The sequence below is a fragment of the Lacerta agilis genome, chromosome 15, assembly GCF_009819535.1.
Source record: "Lacerta agilis isolate rLacAgi1 chromosome 15, rLacAgi1.pri, whole genome shotgun sequence".
In the NCBI taxonomy this organism is placed as follows: Eukaryota; Metazoa; Chordata; class Lepidosauria; order Squamata; family Lacertidae; genus Lacerta; species Lacerta agilis.
The window spans coordinates 28,669,915-28,678,802 of record NC_046326.1 but is presented as its reverse complement, the minus strand read 5'-3'; positions in this window follow the sequence as shown (position 1 = coordinate 28,678,802).

Here is an 8,888-nt window from a genome sequence, read left to right as displayed (position 1 = left end):
AAAGGAGCATTAGGAGCTGCAGTGCAGCATCTGAGAGGCAGGAGGGAAGCTAGCCAGCCAGCCTGGGGATCCTGCTTGCGGGATTATTTTTATTGGCCGGGCTCCTGAACTCAGGAGGAGGAGAAGGAGTCAAAGGCTGGTCTCCGCACCACCTCCCTGCCTGGGGAACGGGGGGGGGGGCACTCTGGCGAAGCCGAGCCCACAGTGGTGGCAGGGAAGGCGGCACAGACCCCACGGCCTTTCCCAGTGGCAACCTCGGGGGTCTTGCATCTCCCGCAAGCTGTTCTGCCCCTCGAAAGCTGAGCATCGGGGCCTTGTTTTGGCTCGGATCCAGCCCTGCTACCAGCAAACAGAGCCAAGGGCTTGCATGAGGGTTTGGGAGAGGGACATATGTGGGGGCTCCCCAAGATATTGTCAGACTCCAACTTATCCCCAAACTTTGGGCATGCTGGCCCCTGGGGCTGGTGGAATGTAGGGAAATTGACCGTTTAGCGGGACAGAATCTATTTTCTGGAACTCCCTGCCTTTTGACATCAGGGGGCGCCAGCACTGTCCTCTTTTTGGTGCCTGCTAAAAGCGTTATCATTTAGGCAAGCCTACTCAGGCAGGTAGAATGTTAGTGGATGTTTTGATCTGTTTTTGGTTTATTGCTGGCTTTGATTCTTTTAAAATGTTTTAAAGAGTTGGTTTCACTGATAATTTTATTGCTTTACAGTGGTACCTTGGTTCTGAAATGCCTTGGTACTCAAACAAATTGGAACCCAAACACTGCAAACTCGGAAGTAAGTGTTCCGGTTTGCGAACTTTTTTTGGAAGCCGAACGTGCTTCGTTTTGAGTGTTGCGCTTCTAATTTGAGTGCCACACTTCTGCTTTGAGTGTTACGCCGAGGTCTGTCTCAGCATTTTTTGTTTTTGCGGTTTTGTTTTTGTGGCTCTTTTTTGTGACTGTGTGGAACCCAGTTCAGCTACTGATTGATTGATTGATTGATTGATTGTGTGACTGCAGTACATTGTTTATTGTTTTCATTTTATGGATCAACGGTCTCATTAGATAGTAAAAATTCATGTTAAATCGCTGTTTTAGCGGATGCTTTTAAAAATCTGGAACGGATTAATCCATTTTGCATTACTTTCTATGGGAAAGCGCGCCTTGGTTTTGGAACGCTTTGGTTTTGGAACGGACTTCCGGAATGGATTAAGTTTCAGAACCAAGGTACCACTGTGTCCTCTTTGTAAACTGCCTTGAGGGTTCTGTTTTGTTTTTACAAAATAAATAAGTAATAAAAGCAGCAGCGACAACAACGACAGTAATCTTCCCCTCTTGTCTCTTCCAGGCCCCCTCCAAACAAGGATGATTTGGCCCTGCCTGCCATTGCCTCTGGCGCCCCTAGTGTTCGACTCCGTGCCTTACGTACATACACCAACCATTCCCAATGGGCAGCAGCTGCAACTGGTGGCAAAGCAACCTGTTTGGCATGCAGAAGGTCCCCAGTTCAATCCCTAAGGGCATCTCCAATTAATGTTACACTGCACTGTGACCCTATCTGAAGAAGTGTGCATGCACACAAAAGCTCATACCAAGGACTAATATAGTTGGTCTCTAAGGTGCTACTGGAAGGATTTTATTTTTATTTTTTATTTTGTTTGCACTGTGACCCTGTCTCTGCTGACCTGAGTGAGTGGCGTACGTAGGAGCTGTGCTAGGGAGAAGTGGAGAAATCCCATCCTTTCCTCATTTTAAGGTGGAGCCGCCTGATTCGCACTTCCCAAATCAATATGCCAACCAAAACACAGTTCATCTTGCAAAATTCGCATTTCTCCGAAATTTGCAATGCATTTCTCCAGCCAAGCGATGTGCAGAAGCGTGCATTAAAAGGCATATGTCCAGCACAATGACATAAAGAAATGCATTTGATATGGGGAAGTTGTTTTGCCAAAATGAGTATATTATGCAATATTACATGCAAAAAGGTGTATATTGGGAGGAAATCACAGTAAAATGCTGGTGAATTTTCATGGGGATTTTTTTTTTATGCAAACTGTGAAAATGTGGGGTGAGAGAGACTGAAAAGGACATATTTGCCTGTCAGTATTTTTTCTGCCTTGCCCTTAGCTGAATAGGAACTGGACTGTGAGCCAGCCCTACCATAAGGTAGGTTGAGACAGTGACCTTGGGCAGCCATTTTTTCACACAGGGCTGACCGAAGGCCTTCTGTTGACTGACTTTATATCCTGCCATCTTCCCAAAGGAACCTGAGTGGGGAGAAGGTGGTGCCATCCTCCAAATTCATGGATGCAACTCAACTGGACAGGCAGTGGGATCCTTCTTCAGAGTGAGGCAGTAGCCTCGGGCAGCAGGTGCCATAGGAGTGGCAAACAGCAGTCCTGCAGCCCTTCCTCCTGTGCCCCCTAAGCTAACCTTGACTCTGCACCCTCTAAGCTGCCCTCCTGCCTCAGTCGCAGTTGGGGATGTTGTCGAAATAAGAGTCATTTGTGAGTCCAGTCAGATTCTGTATGTCAAATTGGGGGGGGGGGGTGTCATCTTGTCCTTTGCCTCAGGCGGCAAAATGTATTGGACCAGACCTCACCAGACCTACTATGTCCAGCCCTGCCTAGCTCAGCATTCACCACTCTGACTCGCAGCAGCAGCACCTCTTCAGAGTTTCAGGCAAAAAACCTACCTAACTGGGGATACCATGAATGGAACGCAAGACCTTCCACATGCAAACAGGTAATCACAGATTTGCAGAACTGGCAGGGACACAAAGGGCCATCTAGTCCAACCCCTTACAGTGCAGGAATCAGAGCTAAAGCTGACTTCATGTTTTGTTTTATTTTTTTGCAAACTAACGGGGTGGGGGTGGGCTTTTTATTTCATCTTTGCAAATCCACCTTGCCTCTGATGAGCGCAGCCTCCTCTGCCCTCCTCAGGGGGGAAACCAGCCTGGTGGCACGAGACGCAGCCCAACAGACTCCTGCAACATACCCACAAAGAAAGCACTAAACCTCAGGGGGGCCTTCCCTAGGCGCAGGTTGATGAGGTCATCGGCCTCACTGCTGGGGACCATACACTCCGGCCTCTGGTCCATGTGGGCAGACGGCTCTTCGAAACGCTCTGTCTGTCTTGGCAGATCTTTGCTCAAGGTGGAAATGGCATCCTGCGGCAAACCCAAGGGTTCCTCCAACTCCCCAGGAAAAGCCGCCGCAACCTTTGCTGGGTCTGGAGCCGGCGGGCTGCTTAACATCTCCCTCAAGTCCGGAGCTAAGCTGGAGCGAGGCTTCTCCCTCAAATCTGGAGCTGGCAGGCTGCAGGGCTTCTCCCTCAAATCCAGAGCTAAGCTGGAACGATTATCTCTGAAGTCTGGAGCTGGTAGGCTGAGGTGCCTGTCCATCAAATCCGGGGTGGGAGGGCTGGGGCCTGGCTGGAGCAAAGGCCACCAAGTTGACTGAGGCCCAAACTTGCTTAAGGGCCTTGGAGGCAAGAGTCCCCAGTCCACGGTGGCCTCTGGATCCAACAAGGGTCTGGGTCTTGCTACGGTGGCGGTGGTGGGCTGAAGAGAACCTCTCGGAACCTGATGGGCATTGAGGCCAGGCTCTGACTGGGTCCAATCACTGGTCCCGGGCAGCCAATCCGGTCCAAGGCTCCTGTGCTGCGGGGTCTCCCTGACAAGGGAGCCCCTGTGTGGAATATCAGTCCCTGGGGGGGCAGAGCGGCTGAGGGCTGCCTCCATTTCTTTATGCAAAGGGCACCTGTACTCAGATTCGCTCTCTGGGTGAGAAGCAGGTCTGTAGACAGGCTGGAATTCTCGTGGCAGAGAGTCAGGCCAGGGGGGCACACAGTCGGTGGATTCGGGGACTGTTTGGAGGGGGGTCCTCTTGGCTTCGACCCTTCTTGTGTCAGGCTCCCGAGGGATGGATCCCCTTGAGGCCGGTTCGAACCGGGCTTGGAGGGAACCCCTTTTCTGTTCGGTGGTGGAAAGGAGTTGCCGGCCAGGTGGCTCTTGCCCCGGGGAAAGAGCCCGCTTCCGAGCATCCTCCATCTCCTGGTGGATCGGGCAGCGATACTCGGATTCATACTCAGGGTGGAGGGAAGGCCTGTAGATGGCCTGGCTTGGTTCAGGCCTTGCCTGGAGGGAGGAATGCCTCATGCCTGGCTCTCTGGGAGGAGAGCTCCTCCGGCGGGTGGGTTCTGTGGGAGGTTCAAGGGTGCTCCGCCTCACGTCTAGCTCCCTAGGAGGAGAGCTCCTCCGGCGGGTGGGTTCTGTGGGAGGTTCAAGGGTGCTCCGCCTCACGTCTAGCTCCCTGGGAGGAGAGCTCCTCCGGCGGGTGGGTTCTGTGGGAGGTTCAAGGGTGCTCCGCCTCGCGTCTAGCTCCCTGGGAGGAGAGCTCTTCCGACGGGTGGGTTCAGGGTTCGATTCAAGGGTGCTCCGCCTCGCATCTGGCTCTCTGGGAGGAGAGCTCTTCCGGCGAGTGGGTTCAGGGTTTGATTCAAGGGTGCTCCGCCTCGCATCTGGCTCCCTGGGAGGAGAGCTCTTCCGGCGAGTGGGTTCAGGGTTCGATTCAAGGGTGCTCCGCCTCGCATCTGGCTCCCTGGGAGGAGAGCTCCTCCGGCGGGTGGGTTCAGGGTTCGGTTCAAGAGAGCTCCTCCTTGCTTCAGCCTCTGTGGGGAGAGGAAGGGCCAACCACACCTCTGCTTGAGGTGAGTCGCTCTTTGGGAAGACAGAGACTTTGTAGGCCGGCTCCGTCTGGGTCCACTCGTCCTTGGGGTTGGGGACGTGTTTGCGGATGAGTTTCCGAGGTGGCTGGCAGGTGTCCTGTGGTCCCAATTCTAGTGCCAGCTGAGGAAACGCCTTGGGCACCTGAAGGGAATCCCTCTTTGGGGGATTTACTTGTGCAGAATCCTCCTTGGAACTTGCCACAGTCCTCAAATAGCTCTGGGTTGTCGCCTGGGGCAAGTCACTCAGATTTGGGGAGATGGGGAGGCATCTGCTGTCTACTTGGGTTTTCCCTATTCTGGATGCAGCCCGGGACCTATGGTAGATTTCCTCCCGTTGCGAATTGAGGCTCTGTTGCATCGCCATCAGCATCTGGCTGTTCGTCATGGTGAGCTGCCCTGGCTGGATGGAACACCTGCCGCACCGGTAGTCCACCACCGCCTGAGGGGAGATGCTCCGGATTGGCACCCTCCCTTGCTGCAGAGAAGCCCCGAAGGAGAGCTCGTTTTCTTCCTGACACCCTGACCTCAAGGAAGGTCCCTGGGAGAGCTCACTCCCTCGGCGGGATGAGGCCCCAGCTGGGAGTTCGCCCCCTTTTGGCGAGTAGGTGCCGTTCCAGAAAGCGTCGCTTCCTCTGTGGGGAGAATTGTTCCGCAGAAGGTCACCCGGTTGTTGGTAGAATGAATTCTCTGAGACCCCACTCCCTTTCCTCAAAGATGGGCCCGGAAGGAGGTAGTTTGGCCCTCTTGGAGCAGACAACCTTCGGGGTTCCTCAGCCCCCTTCTGAGAAGGGGTGCCCTGAGAGAGCTCGCTTCCCCTCCGTGAAGAGGTAGCCGGCGGAACGGACAGTCTTCGGGGAGCCTCGCTGACGCTCCCCCTCTGGGGCGGTGCATTCTGGGACAGTTCACTTCCTCGCCGAGGGGAGGAGCTCTGGCCTGCATCGCTCCCTCTGGGGGGCGAGGAGCTTCTCAGAAACTCATTGGCTGTCTGAGGGCTGCTCCCTCGATGGGACTGGGTGCCGGAGGCTCCTTCTCGTCGAGGGGACGTGTTCCTCCGAGTCTCTCTGCTTCGCCGGGGAGAGCCCTGGCGGGGCTCGTGGGCTACGTTGGCTGGAACAGGCAGAACCATCCTGGCGGGCGACCCCTTCTCATTGGAGCCCATGGCGCCGCTGGCTTCCCCTGGTCCTCCGCCGTCGGGGCACGAGCCCTGCCGGCAGTGCTAAGCACAGGTGATCTTGGGCCCTCCATAAAGCGCCTGGTTGTTCTGGGAGCATCTTTATGGGCCCTTCCATTTCCTCAGCTCGGCAGGGTCCTGGCAAGATCACAAAGCCGTGATGTCATCCTGCTGGACTGTGATGTCATCAAACACAACCCTAAGGACCTGCCCAGAGGCCATTGCCTCCTCTCCTATGCACAGCCCATCGAAGCGCTGCATCTCTCTGACCCTGCAGTGTTGGCCCTGCACCCCCAGGTCCAAAATGATGAAATTTCCCTGCGGGTCTTAACAGCTTTAGGCGCCATTGCCAGGATGGCATTCGTGGTGAGTTCCCTCTTTTTATAGAAAAATAGCAGTGACTGTTCCAAAGCTGAGAGAGTTGTACAAACTCCTTTTGAAGGTGGTGGACTTCTCCTTCCTTGGAGGTTTTTAAGCAGAGGCCGGATGGCCATCTGTCATGGGTGCTATAGGTATGGTCCCTGCATTGTAGAGGCTCTATAATTCTAAGAAGGCAATAACTAAAGCACAACGTTTAAAAAGATGCCAGTTTTCAACACTGGTCAATGCACTAGAACAGGGGTGGTGAACCTTATGCCCGACGGCTGAATGTGGTCCTCCGGGCCTTTATGTTTGGCCCTCAGAGTGCTCCCCAAGCTAAGCCCCTCAATGGACCTGCTTTTGCCTGGCTGAGATGCATCCTTTAATTCTGTTCTTACTCTTTTTTGTCTGGATGGTGGACTGTCTGTGGGTGTGTAGACACTATCCTACTATACAAAGGTAAAATTTGCCTTTGCTGCTCCACCCAGTTTTCCTCTGGCAACACCCACCACTGGCATGTGGCCCTCAGGAGGTTGCCCAGATGGGAATGTGGCCCTCGGACTGGGGGGAAAAAATGTTTCCCCATACTAAAGGAACAGAGAAAAGCTAACAGAGATTCAACCCAAACTACTGTGAGAGATTTTACTTTCTTGGGTTCCATGATCACTGCAGATGGTGACAGCAGTCACGAAATTAAAAGACGCCTGCTTCTTGGGAGAAAAGCAATGACAAACCTAGACAGCTTCTTAAAAAGCAGAGACATCACCTTGCCGACAAAGGTCTGTTTAGTTAAAGCTATGGTTTTCTCAGTAGTGATGTATGGAAGTGAGAGCTGGACCATAAAGAAGGCTGATCACCGAAGAATTGATGCTTTTGAATTGTGGTGCTGGAGGAGACTCTTGAGAGTCCCATGGACTGCAAGAAGATCAAACCCATCCATTCTGAAGGAAATCAGCCCTGAGTGTTCACTGGAAGGACAGATCCTGAAGCTGAGGCTCCAATACTTTGGCCACCTCATGAGAAGAGAAGACTCCCTGGAAAAGACCCTGATGTTGGGAAAGATGGAGGGCACAAGGAGAACGGGACGACAGAGGACGAGATGGTTGGACAGTGTTCTCGAAGCTACTAACATGAGTCTGACCAAACTGCGGGAGGCAGTGGAAGATAGGAGTGCCTCGCGTGCTCTGGTCCATGGGGTCACAGAATCGGACACGACTGAACAACTAAACAACAACAACAACTAGTAACATTTAAGGGGAACACCTTAGAAACATTGAATTGTAGAGCTGAGACCCCATAGGGTCATCTACTCCAAGCCCTGCAGTGCAGGAATCACAGTCTCTATTTGCCGGGTTCCTGGAAAGTGTTCCAAAGAGATGGGGTCACTACCAAAAAGGCCCTGCAATTGCATTTCCCTACACTTTCCATGGCAAAACGATGGAAGCACTTAGGTGGCCTGGCAGGTGGGAAAGGCACTCTCCTAAACCTCAGGCTTTGTAATCTGTTATTTTTTTCACAACAACCCTGCGAAGTGGGCAATGCAGTTATTCCCACTATACATGTGTGAACTGAATCTGTGTGTTAATTGCTCACTGACCGACTATATTATTAGTAATTTTATAGTAGTATTATTACTATTACTATTATTATTATTATTACTATTATGAAGTTGTACCCTACTAAGTTCTACTCAGAGTAAACCCATTCAAATTAAAAGACCTAAGTTCATCATGTTGTTAATTCCAGTGAATCTGCTCTGAGTAGAACTTAATTGGAGACCACCCATTATTATTCTTAGTTTTTCACTTTTTCTATTTATTTATTTTTTTTAAAAAAAGGTTCACAAGAAAGAAAAAGCCCCCAAGAACAAATGAAGATGCACGGTAGGAAACCATCCTTAAATAATAATTTTTAAAACCCCACTTTTTTAAAGTCCACAGCCAAATTAATAGCCAAGACCAGCAAAGTTCAATACTTAGTAGAATACTAAGTATTAATACTAAATTAATACTAAATTAATACTAAAATAATGTTTAGTATGTTTAGTAATTAATACTAAATTAATGTTTAAAGAAGATTTTCTGCAAACACCTGGAGACGATCTTATCGTTTGTTTGTTTGTTTGTTTGTTTATATATCATTTTACTATGTTAATCTGGCGCCACCCACTGGTTGGATCCCTGACTTTCACCCAACCAGCCACCACAGCTTCTGACATTGCTCTTAACCAGCAGGAGGCGCCCTTGCAAGAGCTGAGCACCAGCAGAGCATCAGGCAATGATGGGAATCTTCAGGGAAGATCAGCTCAAGTCCAGGACTTTTCAGTGGAGACTGTTTACCCCAGGGTTGGCAAGCCCATTCAGGCCCCAAGATCACCACAGGAATGTGTACATTTGAATTTTAACTGCTATGAGGTGTTTTTTCTTCTTCTTCAAAACAACAACAACAAAATATCTGAAGAAGTGTGCATGCACACGAAAGCTCATACCAAGAACAAACTTAGTTGGTCTCTAAGGTGCTACTGGAATAATTTTTATTTTTTTTTAACTATGGCAGACCAACACGTTTACCTACCTGTAACAAAATATTGGTTTTGTTTGTAACTTGCTTTTAATTATTTTTTTTAAAGGTATTTTAAAT